The sequence below is a fragment of the Myotis davidii genome, unplaced genomic scaffold (assembly GCF_000327345.1).
Source record: "Myotis davidii unplaced genomic scaffold, ASM32734v1 scaffold110, whole genome shotgun sequence".
In the NCBI taxonomy this organism is placed as follows: Eukaryota; Metazoa; Chordata; class Mammalia; order Chiroptera; family Vespertilionidae; genus Myotis; species Myotis davidii.
In genome coordinates, this window is record NW_006283436.1 from 2,511,489 (window position 1) to 2,530,694 (window position 19,206).

Consider the following 19,206-nt stretch of genomic DNA (forward strand, 5'->3'; position numbering starts at 1 on the left):
AGTTTACCTCTCAAATCAACCTCAATAGCTCGCAGCAGCTAGCTGACAGTGCTGATGACTATTGTCAAATCTGGAGCTTTTGTGTTGGTGAATTGCTTCTGAAGCACGGGGAGCTGTGTAACTTATTATAAGGATATTTTATTTTTCCGACGGGTGATTTTGAAAAAAACAGGCTGTGTTATTCGGATCAGCACATCTGCCACAGATATAACCTCCTCCCCAGAGTTCTAACTGGGATCTATTACTGTTGCTGGTGTTGGTGAATGCTGGACATTTTGATGTGTTATTTTTTAAACTGGGCATTCTAACTGTGGAGGAGTTAATTAGTTCACAGAGAGCTGTTGTTAAGTCATAACATACAGCTCTTTTTGGAAATGCCTCTTGCTACTAATGCCCCGGTAAGCAATGTCACAGTTTTCTCAGAATTCTCTACCCTGAAATGGTCAAGTGTGGTCTGGCCGAGGCAGCTAATCTTGCACCGTTGGTCTGTATTCACTCCAGTTTTCTTGAATTCACAAGCAGTGACATACTCAGTTTAAGAGTGCTTCTAGTTAGTTTATTAGATAAGTACCCAAACTGGTAAGAAATATTTCAACCTCAAGTTAAAATGAAAACAACTGTATCTTCAGTAGAAATTTTCTACAAAATTGTATCCCTCTTAATTACTTTTCTTCGCAATAAGAAAAGGAAAGGAACGATTGGAAGTGGTGAGTCTGGCCCGTTGTAACTGGCTGGAGGGTGGGATCCCATCTGCCCAACTTTTGTCTGGGAACATTTAATCAGCTTTGCTGTCAAAGAAGAGAAATGCTTGCATGTCAAGAAAAACACTTTGTTAGATAAACCTCCCATCAGGTGATGGTAGGCCCTGTGTGAAAAGTGAGGGGAATGCCTGCGTATGATTGGAATACAAAGGGACAGATTTACTAGGCTCTGTGGGACTTTCCCCTAAACTTCCTGATTCAGCGAGCAGTGCAGGAGCAGGTACAGTGTTACATGCTGTGCTACGGTGAGACCAGCAGATTTAATGATGCTCTGCTTCTGGGTCGTAATTCTCTGGTAATCGTGAGAATTCCAAACCTGCAGCACCTCTTTGTCTTCCCCAGGACAAAGGCATCCCTTTCTTAAGGTGGATTTTTGGTTATTGGTAGTGGTTTGGTGTGTGCTTTGTTTGTTTGTTTGATTTGATTTAGTGTTAGTCTCCAAAAGAGAGGGGAAAAAAGAGATAAGCAAGTGTGGAAGTATGAATGAGGTAGAGAAAAGTATTAACTAGACCAGCCGTGGGCAAACTATGGCCCGCGGGCCGGATCCGGCCCGTTTGAAATGAATAAAACTAAAAAAAAAAGTCCATACCCTTTTATGTAATGATGCTTACTTTGAATTTATATTAGTTCACACAAACACTCCATCCATGCTTTTGTTCCGGCCCTCCGGTCCAGTTTAAGAACCCATTGTGGCCCTCGAGTCAAAAAGTTTGCCCACCCCTGGTCTAGACCCTTTCCTTACTAGAAATCCTCTAAGTTTTATGTGTTGGCAGGAGGCTGAACACTGAAACGGGCTTTGGTGTTCAGCCGCTGGCTCTGAGGCCTAGCCGGCTGCCTGTGTGTGGGGTGCTTCGTGGGGGTGCTTCATCCGTGTCTCCGTCCCTGCCACCTGCACTGATCCGCTGAGGGCACCGCACTGGCTCTTTCACAGGCACAGTCAGGGCCTGGAGGGAGTCCTGGACTGGGTGCCTCAAAGGACATGAACTGCTTCTTGTTTTCTGAGTTCTCATTACCCTAATTCACCCCCCAGCCCCTTGCCAAGTTTATTGAAGGGAAATTGATAGAAAAACTTTCTGACAAAATCGTCTTTAGGTGTACAACGTGACGATTTGATATCTATGCACATTGTGAAATGATTACCACAATGAAGTTAATGAGCACCTCCATCACCTCACCTAGTAACCTTTATCTTGTGGTGAGAACACTTGAAATCTGCTCGTTTAGCAAATTTCAAGTACATAATACAGTATTATTAACTATAATCATCACGCTATGCATCAGATCGCCAGAACTTACTTATCTTATAACTGAGAGTTTGTGCCCTTTGAGCAGCATCTCCCCATTTCCTCCACCCCCAGCCCCTGGTGACGCTGTTCTGCTCTCTGCTTCCGTGATTTTGACTTTTTGAGAATCCACACGTAAGTGAGATCATACTGTATTTGCCTTTCTCCTTCTGACTTATTTCACTTAGAGTCATGCCCTCAGGCCCATTCAGGTTGTCTCAAATGGCAGGATTTCTTTCTCTATTGTGGCTGAATAATAATATTCTACACATATATACCAAGAAAACATACCACATTTTAAAAATTCATTCACCTGGGTTGTTTCCATATCTTGGCTAATGTGCATAATGCTGCAGTGAACATGGGAGTGCCGATAGCTCTTGGAAATAATGATTTCATTTCCTTAAAATTTATACCCAGATGTAAGATTGCAGTATCGGATCCTGTTGTTAATTTGAGGAACCTCTATCCTGTTTCTCATAGTGATTGCACCAATTTACATCCCCCCCCAACAGTGCACAAGGGTTTCTTTTTCTCCACATCCTTGCCAACATTTATCGGTGTAAAGTAATAGCTCATTGCGATATTGATTTGCATTTTCCTGATAATTAGCGATGGTGAGCACCTTTTCATGTACCTGTTGGCCATTTGTATGTCTTCTTCAGAAAATGTGTATTCAGATCCTTTGCCCATTTTCTAATTGCATTGTTTTTTTTTTGGCTATTGAGTTGTATAAGTTTCTTATATATTTTGGATAGTAACTTCTTATTAGATGCCAATTTGCAAATTTTTTCTCTTACTCTTTAGGTTGCCTTTTCATCTTGTTGTTTCTTTTTGCTGTACAAAAGCTTTTTTACTTCCAAATTTAAAGCAGTTGAAAATGTCCCTCAAGTGACCTCACCCCTTCTGCGACCTTGAACTAGGCCTTGCTTCCTCATTTGTCTGTGCCTGGAATGAGACAAGATCAGTGGCTTTTCAGTTGTTTAAAACTCTGGAACCTTTTACCCAGTTGAAATTTTGTAAAAATATTTTAATAAAAGCAGTTTTACAAAATTAAACCTATTCTCATTTAGGTATGGATGAGGAACCCAGAGTACCCCTGACCCCACTCAAATCCCCTCCATCTGTTGCAACTCCAACAGGCCTGGGGGGCCATCTTTAGTCCAGCCCCAGGACAGGCTGGCTGAGGCAGGAAGTAACACTATGCCAAGGCCTGGAAATGAAGGTCAGTCCTGAATTCTGGAGATAGCATATCTTAAAAGTTTTAAGTCAACCAACATGGTTTACTCCATCATAACTTTGTAAGCACCAATCATCCTTCTCTTTTATATGCCCTGTTCCTTATAACCAGAGTACTTTTAGCTTTGCTATTGCACAGTGATGTGCAAATGAATGTGGGTGATGGATTCTGTAAAGCATACCCACCTCAACATTCCAGAGCTATGCCAGGCCCTCTGCCACCCTTCCCGGATTTCAGAAACCCAAACTCTTTGCCCCCCACCTCTAACCCCTCTGCTACATGAATACCATATCAATTTTTTTAACCTCTGTATTGATCATGTCAGCCTCCTTCAAAAAAATAGCCTCATTGTTTGAAAGATCAAAACTCAACTCCAGACTCCAACTTGCTGGAAGTCCCATGATTATTTTTCTATCAGATTCCATCTCCAACTTCCTTGTAATATACATCCCTTTTCTGTAAGTCATTCTCTCCCGAAGCCTGTGATCGTGCTCTTGGTCCATCTCTTTATCGTCCTTTCCTCATGAAGAGCCTGTCTCCTTCAGAGCTCACCCTTCAAGTCCTTTCATGCTCCCTTGCCTCCCTCCTCTGGCACTCAGCAAGGAGGCAGAATGATGTTGAACAGGGATACAGCACCAGTACCACTAACTTGGAGTTCTGCCACTTATTTGCAAAGCACCATTGGCTAAGCCCCTTTACTTCTATGGGTCACAGTTTCCTCATCTGTAAAATGGGGCTAATAATATAATATCTCTCTTGTCTGCCTCACTGTGTGACTGTAGGAATCAAAAGCAATACTATGTGTGAACACCCTTTATCTAACTTAAGCACTCTTTATTTTTCAGGTCTTGTTCTTAAATAATGAGGTATTATTGTGAGTTATTCCTATCACTTATTGTGCCCTATAGCACTTGTTTTAATTATGAATCACCCTCTGCCCTGTACTCCTTGCCTTATTATATGCATTATATCTACTCTCACCAGATCTTTAATTTATTCTGGTGATAATCTGGGGAAAGTCTCAGCCAGCATGCTTCTTCCTTTTTTGTGTTTTTAAGAATAAACCTTTTTTCCCCCGAGGTATTTCCTCTACTTGGCCAAACTAAATGTGTGTAGATTTGTTCTTTGCAGATTTGCTTATTTCTGGAAGCCTCCCTACCTGGTTTCAGCATAAATACTATGCTTTATTATATACTACTAGCTATAGACTTTTTTAAGAAAAGTAAAGGCAGTAGATAGAGTTAGTAATGCTTTGTAATCCATTGTCCCCATACCAGTGGCCACATGTGTGCCTTCGTACATGGACTGCCTTCATCACTGTAGTCAAATCATTGTAGGTCATAGACCGTATCTTCTTAAGTTTTTATTTCTAGTTTCTCACATAGCGAATAGGAGATGTTCAAGAATGCTCATTAAAGGAGTAACCAATATATGCATTTTCTATGTAAAAAGTTGATTTGATTAATACTTTCTCAGCTAAGAAAACTCCCAAAGATAAAGTTGGATTGATGATGCCAAAACATGACACTTCCAATCCAGTGCTCAATGTAATCACCCACACAAAAGGAAGCCAAATTCGTGGACTGCACTACGGGGCCAGGCCGTAGCTGTGGAATGTGGCCAGTTTCCTTGGATCTGTCCTGCAGGCCCTGGTGAACCCAGACACAAAGGAGTTCTCGTGACAGCTCTCTCACACCCCTGCCTCCTGAGCTGCCATTGCCAGAATGTATAGAAAGTTCATCAAAAGCCTAAGCAGGGGTGGCAGTATTTTAATATACAAACACCTAGTAGGCTTCATCAAGGCATTAAATTCCGGAGGTTCTGGAATTTTCCTGGAAGGATTTCATAACCAAATCAAGCTTGTTAAAATATTAATTATTGCTGCTACTACTACTGCTGTTATACTGGTAGAAACTCCTGATTTATAGTCAGTTTGATGCTTTGCTACTGTATTTCAACCTCTGTCTCTTTCTTTCTCTTTCTCATACAGACTGGCCACCTTTAACTATTTTGAGTTAATGGTAAAATATGTGCTGAGTACTAGCCAGTCTTTTCAGCATTCTCATTTAAGTGTGGTAGATGATATGCACATTCCCTACGCAAGCATTTTTCTTCTTCTTATTAAATAAACCCATTGTCCCATAAAGTGCTCCTTAAAAGAAAATGTGCCTTTAGTTTCACACCCCCTTTCTTCATTCCACAGCATTCAGCAAACATTTGGGCCCCTGCTCTGAGCCAAGCTCACTGCTAGAAATGAAAGACTACACCTGCCTTCAGGGACTGTGCATAGGGACAGGGAGGCAGCCAGACCCCTCCTTCTGCACCCACATTCTTCTTCCCACTGAAGAATCTGATGTGGTCTGAGTGGTGGCCTGGGCTTCGGGGGGCACTCAGGCATTAAAGGCAAGCTTTTTCTTTAGTGGACTGATGAATGAGATCGAGAAGAACCATTGGGGTCTGAAGCTCCAGACTCGAACAACCTCACATAGACCTGGAAACAGAGCAGCGGTGATTGCCACCTGCTGACACACCACCCAGACCGCCCAGGGACTGGAGCAGTGTTCTAGGCCGGCCGGGCCTCCCACCCGCAGAGCCCGGAAAATATCCCTGATTAGAGCAATTAGAGCGACTCCCTGAGCCGGTTCAGAATTTGCTTAATCGCACTCACTTCACTGAACTCAGGTTTTGGCTTCGGGGGTTTTAGGAAAAGAAAAAAAAAAAAAAAAAGCAAGTTTAGGGAAAGGAAGCAATTAGAGAGAGAGCATTCAAATTGATTCTCTTCTCTAGTCAGTTCAGAGTTGGCAGAAGAGAAGGCAAATGCTATCCATGACCAGGTGTAAGTAGAAGGAGGCTGATTTTGGAAGATGGGTCCTTGGAGCCTTGTTTGGATGAGAATCCCTGAGATCACAAAAGGAAGCAGCTGGTAAGTTCCGGAAACCTTTTTTGTGAAAGCCCAGAATTTGAATAATGCACTAAATGAAGTGGAGTGCATATATTTAAATATTTATGGACAAATGGCTGTCATTTCTTAGCCTGCTCTGCCATGGTCCCATGACTTGGTACAATTGCTTTTAAATGATCATTTTCTAGATACTAGAAAAGCATCAAACAGAAGGAGATGAGAATTGCAGCAAACCAAACAAAGAAAAAGCAGAGGAGGCGATTATCAACAAAATACAGCCATCATAGCCAGCTATATTTAAGGAGTTTTGAAAGCAGTGTAGTGTAGCAAGTAAGATGGATGAGTTTGGAACTGGACCGGAATTTAAATTCTATGCGTGATTTACTAGCTTTGTAGCCTTGGGTAAGTTACTCATTTTCTCTTGAAACCTCAATTCCTCATCTGTTTAGGGAGGATAATAATAGTACCCACATCACAGGGGTGTGGTGAGAATTAAATGAATTATTGGTTCTAGGTGCCTGACACCCATAAGCTCTACCAGAGATCTGACACCCAGATCTCCAAGCTCAGGAAATTTGTTTTAGGGGCTGAGACTACGGCAGGGAACAAAAAGATACCTGGTGCATGGTAGGTGCTCCATAAATACTGGCTGAATAACTGAATGAATGAGTGAATGTGTTTAGTCCAGTTACAGTGTATAAATTGGATTATTTTATGAAATAAATTTAAAATGTTCATTTTAAACGAGGTAAGGTATACGGAAAGACATACTGGGTGAAAATTTTGAGTGTGGCAAAGGCATATTTTTCAAATAAGTAGCCAGGAAAATGTTTGTCCTCTTATTTCTCATCAGGGACACAGTTTGGTTCCACTTGCTTCTCTGTGATCCAACGAATTGGGGGAGCCTTTTTCTAACGTTCTCCACAGCCTCCTCCTTTGCTCTCCTGAGCATAATGTTAAGAAGAGACGCTGTAGGAGACAGACAGGCATATATTTACACTATCGATTATAAACACTGTTTTCTGCCATTTCCTTCCACATCATGACAGCTTAATTTCCGCCTCGTGACAGAAAGTAGGGGCTCGGAGGTTCCAGGTCCCAGAGTCTAACTGCATCGTTGTCCTCCCATTTGTAAGCAGGCCCCACCGAGGTCTCTTCTCAATGCTTTGGCCAAACTGAGTGCTGTTGGCTCTGCCCTGGGCTGTGGGCAGCGTCTCCCTCTGCTCCCGGTGATCCAAGTCCTGGCACTGAGGGCAGGGAAGGGAGTTGACGTTCTCTGCCTAGCCCTAGCCCCAAGTCATTTATCAGACACGATGATGAGCAAAATGCTGCCATTGGAGGAAGATGTACAAATTTGCCAAGGAAAGGAATGCAGTTCTGGGACCTCCTCGCTACAGGATTATGTGAATCATTCAACAAAAGTGAAGTCAAAGTTATGAAAGTCAATTTCCATTTGTACCACAGCTAATTAGTCTAAGGAAAATGGTGACGGGATATTCGGCAACTTCTCAGGAGGTAGCCCTGGAAGGCAGGTCCAAAGGGATAGTTTTAAACATGCCTCTAAGGCAGCAGTTCTCAACCTGTGGGTCGTGACCCTGTTGGGGGTCGAATGACTCTTTCACAGGGGTCGCCTATGACCATTGGAAAACACGTATATAATTACATATTGTTTTTGTGATTAATCACTATGCTTTAATTATGTTCAATTTGTAACAATGAAATTGGGGGTCACCACAACATGAGGAACTGTATTAAAGGGCCACGGCATTAGGAAGGTTGAGAACCACTGCTCTAAGGTGTTACATGCAGGCAGCGAATAGTTCTTGGTTTGTATCCGACATTATTCTTTTTTTTTTTTTTTTGAGGTACACACGTTTTATTCACCTAAATAAAACATTTCCCCGATTCCCGGAACCATCCAGCACTAACTGTACAATAGTTTCGTTTTATCATGATCATATCCTACCATCTCATGCGCTCAGAGATCCCCCTAAGGAAGTATCCGACATTATCCTAAGTGCTTGAGACTTATTAACTCACTCACATGATGTCATTATTTTTTATTATTACCTTTTTACAATGAGGAAACTGAGGCAAAGAGAAGTTAAATAATATATTCAACTTTTAATGATGATTCTAATGTAAGGAAACTGAAGTGTGGGAAAATATAGAGCTCATTCACTCAGCTGACGAGCAGGAATTCCCCCCTCACTGTATGTGCACAAGGACCATTGCATCTTTTCCTCTGGGTGTGGGTTCCAGCCCCTTTTCACAGATGAGGCCTTCCTGCCAGGGGTTAGAGAGAGACGTTCCAGCTGCTGCCTCTTGCCATCTTGAAAGCCTGAAATTTGGGATGTCAGGACCTCAAATGGAGTCCCAGGAGAGGTTGAGTTATTTCTCATGTTTTGAAAAGCCTAACATAAATTGCTTATTTAGGGGCAATAAAACGATGTGGTTAATGAGTACATAAAAATGATTTTCTTTGCATTTGTTAAAGTTGTATATATATTATGCTAATGTAATAATTTAATTATTTCGTGTGGACCAGACACTTTTCATGGCAATTATTTATTCTTAATTTTTGTAATAAGTATTTTCTACCTACAGTTTAAAATATTTTTTTAATTTATTGATTTTAGAGAAAGAGAGGAAGACAGAGAGAGAGAGAGATATTGAGATTGAGATTTGCTGTTCTACTCATTTATACATTCACTAGAAATTTGTGCACGGGTGGGGTCCCTTCCTGCGGTTGGCCCACTGGCCCCGCCCTTGCTTGAAATCCTGGTCGAACTCCTGGTCCAGGGACAATTTGCATATTAGGCTTTTATATAGGACTAGAGGCCCGATGCACAAAATTCATGCATGAGGGGGGAGGGAGAGGGTTCCTAAGCACAGTCTGCACCCTTTTCATTCCGGGATCCCTTGGGGGATGTCCAACTGCCTAAATCGGCAGTCAGACATCTCTCTCACAATCTAGTACTGATGGCTCCTAACTGCTCACCAGCCTGCTGGCCTGGTCACCCCTAACCCCTCCCACCCCCCTGCCAGCCTGGTTGCCCTCAACTGTCCCCCTGCCAGCCTGGTCGCCCCTGACTGCCCACCCCTGCTGGCCTGGTCACCCCCAACTGCACCCCCTGACGGCCTGGTCACCCCATGTAGCCTACTGTTCAGTCATTTGGTTGTCCCTCACTAACCCTCCTGCCGGCCATGTTGCCCCATGCAGCTTGCTGTTCAGTTGTCCATCCAGTTGTTTCGGTTGTGATGGCCCTTGGCTTTTTATATATTAGGATTGGTTGCTTCTTGTATGGGCCCTGACCAGAGGTCAAACCCTCAGCCTTAGCGTAATGGGACAATGTTCTAACCAACTGAGCTACCTGGCCAGGGCTCTATACAGTTCAGATAAATTCTTCTAAACATGGAATGTGGGGTTTGGAGTGGGGGCAAGATAGAGATGAGCCTTTAGGATGAAAAATTTAGCACCTAGTGGTCTAGATCCGTGGTCGGCAAACTGCGGCTCGCGAGCCACATGTGGCTCTTCCATAAAATACCATGTGCAGGCGCGCATGTACAGTACGATTGCAACTTTATGGCCCATGTACAGAAGTCAGTATTTTGTGGAAGAGCCACACTCAAGGGGCCAAAGAGCCACATGTGGCTATTGAGCTGCAGTTTGCCGAGCCACAGTTTGCCGACCACTGGTCTAGATTAAGAGAGATGTGTTGCTTATAGTCAACAATTACTATATACTCAAATGGATATAACACTGAGAAGCTCCCGTTACCATATAACAAATTGCTGTGTGTATTTGAGTATTTCTGGACTTTCTACTCTGTTCCATTTGTCTGTCTATTTATCTGCTAGTATTATACTGTTTTCATGACTGGAGCATTAGGGAATGCTTTACTGTCTATCAGGACGAGTCATCCCCAAATGCAATAGTAAGTCATCTGCTCCAATTCATGCTATATTAAAATGGCAGTCAATGAGAATTTATAATCCAGCCCCTATTTCAGTAATAGGCCTGTTGACTTAGAAATATCAACAAGGAATGGAAGCTGAAAGTGTGAAAGTGAATGTGGTTCCTAGGGAAAGTAATGATAATAACACACACTATAGGAAAATAAATAGTAATATAAAAACCTGAGACCCGAGGCAGGTCCTAATCTAGGAGGCAGGGGGAGGAAGAGAAACCAGCAAAAGAAAAAGGACGTGTAGGTGGGTGAAGGTTGCTTCTCCCTTGGAAACAGCCAGTCCTAGTTCTGTTTGGCAAAGTCAGAAAGGCCGACGGTAGAGAAGGTTGTAGTATTTGCTGTGTGCATGCCATGGGAACTCACGTTATGAGATGTGTGAAGTATGTCGAGGAGGCTGTGTGTCATGCTGCTCTGGGCAGTTCGCAGGCCAGGACAGGCAGTAACCATGAACGCCGAGGCTGCCCGTGCACTGGCTTGTGTCTCCGAAGATGTGAGAGTGAACCTCACCACGTGTTTCCCAGGAAGATGGATGGATATGCATGATTCTCACCCCTCTTTCCAGAAGACAGCACTAAATCTACATAAGGCGATGTCTTTACTGGAGAGATGACTTCTAACACAAGTGATTGCGGGAAAGACATCTAAAGTATTTAGCAGGGGCAAATCATAATACTTTTCCCCTCTGAAATGCACAGACCTGCTGGACTAGGAAAGACATCTAAAGTATTTAGCAAATCATAATACTTTTTCCCCTCTGAAATGCACAGACCTGCTGGACTCAGTCTGCAACTTTACAAACAGGCCAGAGGACGATGGTCAGAGCAGGAGGGAAGGGCCTGGGTTCCGGGGTGGGCGGAGAGGCTGGACCCGGTTTACTGCATTATGACCTCATTCCCCGGCAGACACCCTTCATAACCTTTGGCACAGCCTGTAACCTGCTCATCCCCAATTTCGTCCTTACAACCTGCAGCGAGCTCCCTGCACTTACCTCACAGGGATGTGGGGAAGATTAATTTGTTTCAGATGGGAAAGTTCTTTGAAGATGAGTCATATGGTGCAGTGAGTGTGGTCATGTGAGGCTGCACAGCCACACATTGGGTAAATGTCTGCTGCCCAAATCCAGTCACCACAATTGTTCTGCCTCAGGGTCAGGGGAATGGACGTTGCAAACTAAATGAATGGGTGACTGGCTTATTGAGATACCACATGATCTCACTTATTCATGGATAACATTTACTCAAAGATTACTTACCAAGTGTCTCTGCTGTACACATGGCATCAGGGGGTTAACAAGGAGCAACATGCCCTGAGGAGCAGGCTCCGAGCTGCAGAAGTGGAAGGTGATAGCCCAGAATTGTGATCCATGGGCCGGTTGTCATCTTTGCCGTCAGCCATGTGAGCTGGGCGGCAGTTACAGTGAGCCCACATCCTGGCTTACCCTGAGCAAGACGTCAGGTCATGGTGCTGCCTCAGTCCCCTCACTTTCCAGATGCCACCCGTACCAAGTCTCCGAGCCAGCCTTCTCTCTCTTAGGTGCATTCAGTGCAGAGAAACTTTGTGCCCCTGAACAAAAAGAGGACTAGAAAGGAGAAGAGTCCCTCTTTTGGCCTCTTTGACTTCTTCTGCATGCCATAGTTTTAAAAAGTGCCTTCAAGGTGTGCTTCATTTTAAGCACAAGGTAAAAGGGACCATTTTAGACATTATCACAGAACACTTTCTCTGCCAATAAGGAATTTTATGGTCTGGAAATTGGTACAGAATATGGATGAGATCTCAATGTACAATTCAAGCTGAACTTTTTTTTTCTCCTTTCAAGTGTCCTTGAGTGAGGGTAGCAGGGAGTTGGAAGGGGAGGAGGAGGGAAGAAAATTGATTAAGAAAGATGAGTCCATGTAACCTTAGAAGGTGAAGTAAAGGGCTTCTCTGGGCAAGCAAGGCTACTAAGAACATTATCCCCATAGGAAGGTCGGGACTGCAGAAGACGAGAGGTAACCAGAGAGCAAGCAGAGGGCAGTCAGGAGATGTGTCATGTCAAAACCGTGTTGTTTCATGAAGTACAAGACTCTAGGAGGGAGATTATAGGGCAAAGCACCATTGCATTAGTATGAGACCCCATATTCATGATATTCCATATTAGTGGTCAATAATATTAATTCAGTTTTTAGTGAATCTATTATGGTTGAATAAACTCACATCTCTGTGCAGATATTTAGAGGTGATAAGAGGATACAGCCTTGGTTACAATAAGCTTCTGTACGCTTTGGTGTTATGTTTATAAGGATATGTATTCCTTTGTTCTTAGCTCTTTTATTGAAGTTCAATAATCTTCCCCCCACCCCACCTATTTAATGTTGTTCTTTAGTGATAGGAGCAGAAAAAGCTGATTTTTGGTGGGTTTGTGATGTTTTCACTCGATTATAAAATATTTCGTGGCTAGATTTATCTTCTGGTTAATATAGTCATTTCTTGATGCCTCCATTCTTTTTTTAAAAATATATTTTATTGATTTTTTACAGAGAGGAAGGGAGAGGGATAGAGAATTGGAAACATCGATGAGAGAGAAACATCGATCAGCTGCCTCCTGCACACCCCCTACTGGGAATGTGCCCGCAACCAAGGTACATGCCCTTGACCAGAATCGAACCTGGGACCCTTTAATCCACAGGCCGATGCTCTAACCACTGAGCCAAACCGGTTAGGGCTTGACGCCTCCATTCTTACCCTGATCCGTTTATAGCATAAATCCACTTGTTGATTTCCTGTAAACCTAGCAGTGACATTTGCTCTTACACTTTCCCAGTCCAGAGGGTTCTGCTGATTCATGTCATCTGGTCCTGTGATAACTGCTATAACAAGGCACTACACTTCGGTCCGGAGTGACTCTCTTCTACGTAGCCTTTTTCAGACTGGATTCAAGGCTCAGGGTCCTGGCAGGAGCCAGGTGGCATATTCAGGCTGGTGTTATTTGAGATAATTAGTGAAGGGCTGTCTACAATAGTGTGGGCTAGATTTATGGAAACAGAATCTAACCCACACTATTTCTAGCCTGTAGGCCTAAAGGACAAGGGGAGAAAATGGTCACCAGAAGGCAGGAGATGGTAGCTGTGGGGCGGAAGGAAGTGATGGCAGTCTGGCAGGAAGGGAGTCAGAGGAATGAATACCCCGGGCTCACTCTCTCCACCCTCCAATCTGCCAGTTACTGCCAAACCAAACCAAACCAGAGGCCAGTGGAAAAGGGAAGTCTCTGAGTGGTCTCCATAGCTTGGCACAGAGCAGGGTGGAGAGAGATGGAGGGTGCATCTTGAGGGGCAAAGGGAGAAAGCCCAGTAGAGTTCACTTCCCCTTCATCTTATAGGATAGTTTGGGAAAATCTTCTGGTTGTAGCAGATTTAAGGCTCCACATAGTGTGTCTTGAACAACATGTGAGAGTGTAGGCCATCGTTGGGCAGACCTTACGTTGCTGAAAATGGAGTTTTCACATGCTGTGTAATTAACTTAGAATCTCAATGAACAATCAAAATGGAAATGGGAATTCTGTTGGTAGTGAAGATGAAAAACTTTTTTCCTAAGTTTATTTTTATTGGTAATGCCTGTAAGAGTGTGAGGCTTGTAGAGACTTTCAGCTCATCTCCAAGCAAGGACTGGAACTTTCTGTGCCCATCCCAGTGTCTCCAAACAAACCTCAAGATTTTTTTTCAGGGTAGAAACCAACCCACAGACTAGAGTAGACATAGAAAAGTTCAATGAATGAAAAATATTAGAGCTGTTACTTCAAAGAGTGGGAAGTACAAGGTAATGACTCATGAGAGCTTGTTGCTTTTAAAGCCAACTTTATAACAACTGTGTAATATTTATGACTATTTATAGACAAATAATGTAGATCAGAAAGCAGATAAAAGAGAATGCTTTACTGAGGCCTAAATATTGTCCTTACATATACTCTAGAGGAGTTTTCCTAAAATTGGTCTTCAGAGGAATTTATAGCCTTCTCTCATATATACTCAGACAATCATAAAATTTGAGAGCTGATAATATATATATATTGAATTTCAGTCTTAAATCTAGTCAGATATTTCATGATCTTAATGATATTGGCAGGTATGTAATCCATAGAGAAGCTATAAATATCTACAGTTAGTTTTCTGTTTTCAGTTATTTTATTTTTTAAAATTAAATGCATTGGGGTGACATTGGTCAACATGATCATATAGGTTTCAAGTGTGAGTTTCTATGTTACAAAATCTGTATATTGCACTGTGTTCCCACCACCCAAAATCAAATCTCCTGTCACCTTATATTAGGAATTGATTCAATAATTTGATATTAAAAACATCAGTGGGTAGGGACCTATCATTCATTCTCCTTTAAGTTCCACCACAACTCTCTACAAAATAGATATATAATACTTATATTTTACTGTTAGGGAAACTGAGTCTCAGAGTGATAGAGGGATTGGCTAGAAGTAGTGGATGTAACAAGTGACAGTCAGAATTCACACCCAGGCCTGTGTGCCCCCAAAGGCCATTCTTCCCCTGTTATAGTGGGCATTTATACTTGACTTTAACTTTGTGGGATTGTGAAACATTGCTTAAATGTCGTTTTTCATGTTGCAATTAAAACACTACTTAATGCACGTAATTTTTCAGTTCCCTCTGGGAATATGAAATTATGCACATATATATATATCTTTGTATATGTACATTTCCTTCTCCTCCAAATGGTAATAGTGACAATCTATACTGCAGTGACACACTGTAACTTTGTTATATATGCAGAATGCAGAAATTTTTTATTAGGATTGCTTTAATAAGCTTGTCAGCTTCCAGAGAGTTCTTTGAATAATCTGTTCTGCATTTTGTGACTTTGTAAAAGTCAGCACACTCTTCTTTCACTGTAGCATGTAATTTACAATTGATTTTTAAATGCCCACCTCTTTCAGAATGATACTCACGAACTTGTTCTTTACTTGTATAATATATTTTTAGATTCAGAATCAAGAATGAAGTTGAGCTCGTGGAGGATCTATAAACAATGGTCAGTGACATAAAACCCTAGGCCAGGAGGAAGATGACAGGACAAAAGCATAGAAACAATTCTGCATCTGTAAGCTCTCCCAATTGAAAGATAACCATGCAAGTGCTAAAAGCAGATGACATGATTGGTAATACAGTCTCTTAAACAAGAGTTTTAGGGACAATTAACAACCTGACACATAGAGCTTAAGCAATTCATTCAATAAAATACATGTGTGTATACGCAGATATACACATATACATATATGTATGCAGATATGCACATATATACACCTATATAACCTGATGAACTTATCGCCTAAGATTCCTGCATTGGTGCAGACAGTGCTGTATTAGAATGTATACAAAGAAAAACATCTGTATTTATGGTCATTTTTCTAGGGCAGTGGAGACTAAAGGAAGTCAAAAGTGCTAGCCATTACCTACACACCTAGTGACCCTGAAAACTAAATGATCTCAGGTGAGTTCCTTGTGCCATGTACTAGAGAATGCATGCCGGGAATGATGCACTCCTCCATTCAACAAATATTGGATAATGGGTCCTTAGCCAGCTGTTGGACATTTCAGCCTAAATTTCTATTATGAGAGTTTTGATTGGTTATTAAAAGAAATGGGTTCAGTTAAGCAGGCAAGGATATGGGACATAAACACACTGCCTTCCATGCCCTGCCTCTACCACCCTGTGTCCACACAGTTCCACCAGCGGAGTTTTATTAACAGTACCCAACACTGTGCCTGCAGCTGTCCCGCAGGACTCTGTCCAGTGATTACAGCTTCCTCTCAAATTTAAAAACCCCTCTTCCACGGAGAAGAAAACAATATCTCTCATTTGCCTGCCTGACAACAGAACTATATTAAATTTCCTTTTTAAAATGATGCTGTTGGGTTTTTTGTTTGTTTTAAATATATTTCATTGATGTTTTACAGAGAGGAAGGGAGAGGGATAGAGAGTTAGAAACTTCGATCAGCTGCCTCCTGCACACCCCCTACTGGGGATGTGCCCGCAACCAAGGTACATGCCCTTGACCGGAATCGAACCTGGGACCTTTCAGTCTGCAGGCCGACGCTCTATCCACTGAGTCAAACTGGTCAAAGCAGCTGCTATGGCTTTTTTTTATAAGGAGTGGCCAAATGAAGGATGCAGGAGCCCTTCAAAGCACGTTTCAGGCTCTCTCCTTATGTTGTTTGGTGCTCTCTCAGGGATAACCCTCAGGGCCCATTAATTGGAGAGCTAAGTGACTGAAGAGTTTCCTTTTACTAAATAATGAGAATATGTGTCTCAGGTGTGTCTCCCTGGCTGCTAGGAAGTACAGAGCGGTGGGTAACACTACAGAGGACCACTGTTCATAGAAGGGGCTGGAGAGTTGATTCTCCTCTCATCCAGTTTGGTTTTTACCCCATACTTTGGGAGCCTTAATGCATGAGTGACTTGGCATAAGCCTCCTATAAATCATTTATGGAGCAAACTAGGTAAAAGTTATCTTACTTATGTGAAGGATGCTCTCAAATTTAATCAAGTAATACAGATTCCTACCATTTGTCCAAATAGTTCAATAAAACTTCACACGCCAATCCTGATTCTTTTAAAGAGGGGGCCAGTTTTTTTTTTAAAAAAAGGAGTCCAGTTTCCATTTCCTAAACATCTAAACTTTTTCATCTTGTTCCTGTGGAGTTCTTACCATGTTAGTCCTTTGGTGTCATGAAAGCCTTCTCAAAAAAAGATGTAAAATCATATCTTTGACAAAAATATAGCTGAAAAGGTATTACTTTGAAAGTGTCTTTTAGCTTTTTCTTAAATTTGAATCACACTTAAAAAAGTCTTTAAAATCGATTAGACTATTTCTAATATGAAACATATTGATGGGCCCGGTATTAATTTATGATTAGATTTAAAGTCACTTTGCATAATGAAGTTATTTGAACATTAGCACTGTTTTGGACATCTTTTATCAGGTTGCACACAGTAGGAAAACATCTACCTTTAACACTGCAAAACGTACAAGTGTACGTTTAGAAATTAGATACTCATTTCTGTGAGGTTTTCATCCTGTGTTTGATAATTTTTTTATTATTCTAAGCACTTTATTATTTTTTTTCCTTTATTGATTAAGAAATTACAAATGTGTCCTTAAGATAATTTTTTTAAAGTTTCTATTCTTTAAAACAGTGTAGCAAGAATCTGAAATATATGAGAATGCTATATTACATTTATGACTTTTTTATGGCATAACTGCCATTCTTAATTATTATCCTTTCATAAAAATCATAGAACATTAGCCATCCATTCCCATTTCCCCACTTGGTTGCAATAGAGAGATTTCTGAATCCTCTTAAGAAATGAATGTATAGAATTTTACCCTGTTTACCTGATTTGGTCCAGCTAGTATGGAATGGAGTTGGACAATCATCTCCCTTGATCTGATTTTTATTCTCTGCTAATGATATCTGAAGAAGCAGGGAGAGAGGGAAGGTTAGGGGAGCAGGCACTTAACATTTGAACGCCATCTAAGTGAAAGTGCTTTATGTATGTAATTGCACTCAATCCTCACAATGACTTAGAAAAATTACTTACAGGGCTCTCACTTCTCTTAGAGGAAAATGGGGACAATACCTTTAACACTGTAATCACCTGACTAGTAGATGTAGAACTGGAATTCTTTTCTGTGCCTATTTTCCTCCCCTCAAAGATGATTGCATGAGCTAATTTTTGGCAGTCACCTCTCACCAGTGGCTCACATTGACTTTCTAACTCCAATAATGGATGTTTCTAACTCCAATAATGGATGTTTCTAACTCCAATAATGGATGAGAGCACGGAGATTGTGTTATACACCATTATACACAAAGTGCTTAGCATGGTGCCTGGTACAACTGTGTGCCATCATAATGGATAAGCTCTCAGGAGAAGTTGCATCATGATTCCATTTTCCCTATTGAATTTTTTTGACCAAATACATGGTACTCTGGAGATTTTGTGTTTTCAGATGAAAATGATGGGTTGAGCATGAGCTAAATTTCTGTCTCATGTTTTTCTTTAGGCACATAGAAATGCTAGATTAAGTATCTTTAAAATGAAAGAAATTCATATTTAAACTTAGAGGAAAAAGAGCTCTTCGTGTACCAGAAACAGAGAAAGAACCTATCAGAGAAAACAGAAGCTGAGCCCTTAGGAGCTGGGCTCTCACTGCCCAGGCAAGGTTAGAAACGGAGGCCTCAGCTCCCCTGTGAGTAAAGGAGCTAGAACAGTCTCAACATAAGTCTCCTCAACACACTTCCTGAACTCAATGGGAAGCAGACTATCTCCATTGGCCAATTCCTTCTATCAGCCAGAAGTAAGTAGACCACCCTTGAGGTGGATGGTAAGGTTTTCTGGTAAATTTCTCCTGAGAGGAGTGTTTTCATCTATTTCACTCTGATTAAAATTTCAGCACTCATTTTTAATGTCCCCTTTGCTTTCTATTCTCTTCACAAGGGAAGCCAGGCCTATTAAAGTTTGTCATGAGCATGTCTTACAGTGGGGATAAGTGATGTTTGCAGGAAGGTGTGAATATGAGTGTTGATAGGCATGTTGGACTTAGTAGAGCTGTTTTCCTTAAATTACCTATTTCATGTGTTTTATTGGCAGTTGAAGTTGGCCTTGTGCTTGCTGACTCATTTTTAGTCATGTGCAAGAAATGCCAGTGTTTACTACGTCTGTTTGGTCTCTTCTTTTTCAACTGTCCTGAGTCCATAATTTCTTTATTATCTTGACACCTTGTCAGCTCCTTATTGCCCACAAACATTCTTACTTGTTAAGAAAGGTGCTTTTGCCTGGCTGGGAGTAGCTCAGTGGTTGAGCATCAACCTATGAACCAGGAGATCACAATTCAATTCCCAGTCAGGGCACATGCCCGGGTTGCAGACTCGATTTCAGTGTGGGGTGTGCAGGAGGCAGCCGATTAATGAGTCTCATCATTGATGTTTCTCTCTCTCTATCTCTCTATCTTTCCCCACCCCATTTTTCTCTGACATCAATC

General features: G+C 41.8%; 1 protein-coding gene across 3 annotated transcripts in view; it reads left to right on the forward strand.

The window, feature by feature from the left end:
* The window catches only part of LYPD6B (LY6/PLAUR domain containing 6B), a 52,164-nt gene that overhangs the window by 15,477 nt on the left and 17,481 nt on the right, over nt 1–19,206 (forward strand). The window contains exon 2 of one of the 3 annotated variants that reach the window (XM_006753598.2): nt 5,488–6,207. The exons of 1 other annotated variant lie outside the window; for it this stretch is intronic. The gene's annotated coding sequence lies outside the window, so the exon portion shown is untranslated. Of the gene's footprint in view, nt 1–5,487; nt 6,208–15,580; nt 15,651–19,206 lie in introns of those variants that run through there. One more of the 3 variants, XM_006753597.2, reaches the window with a different exon arrangement.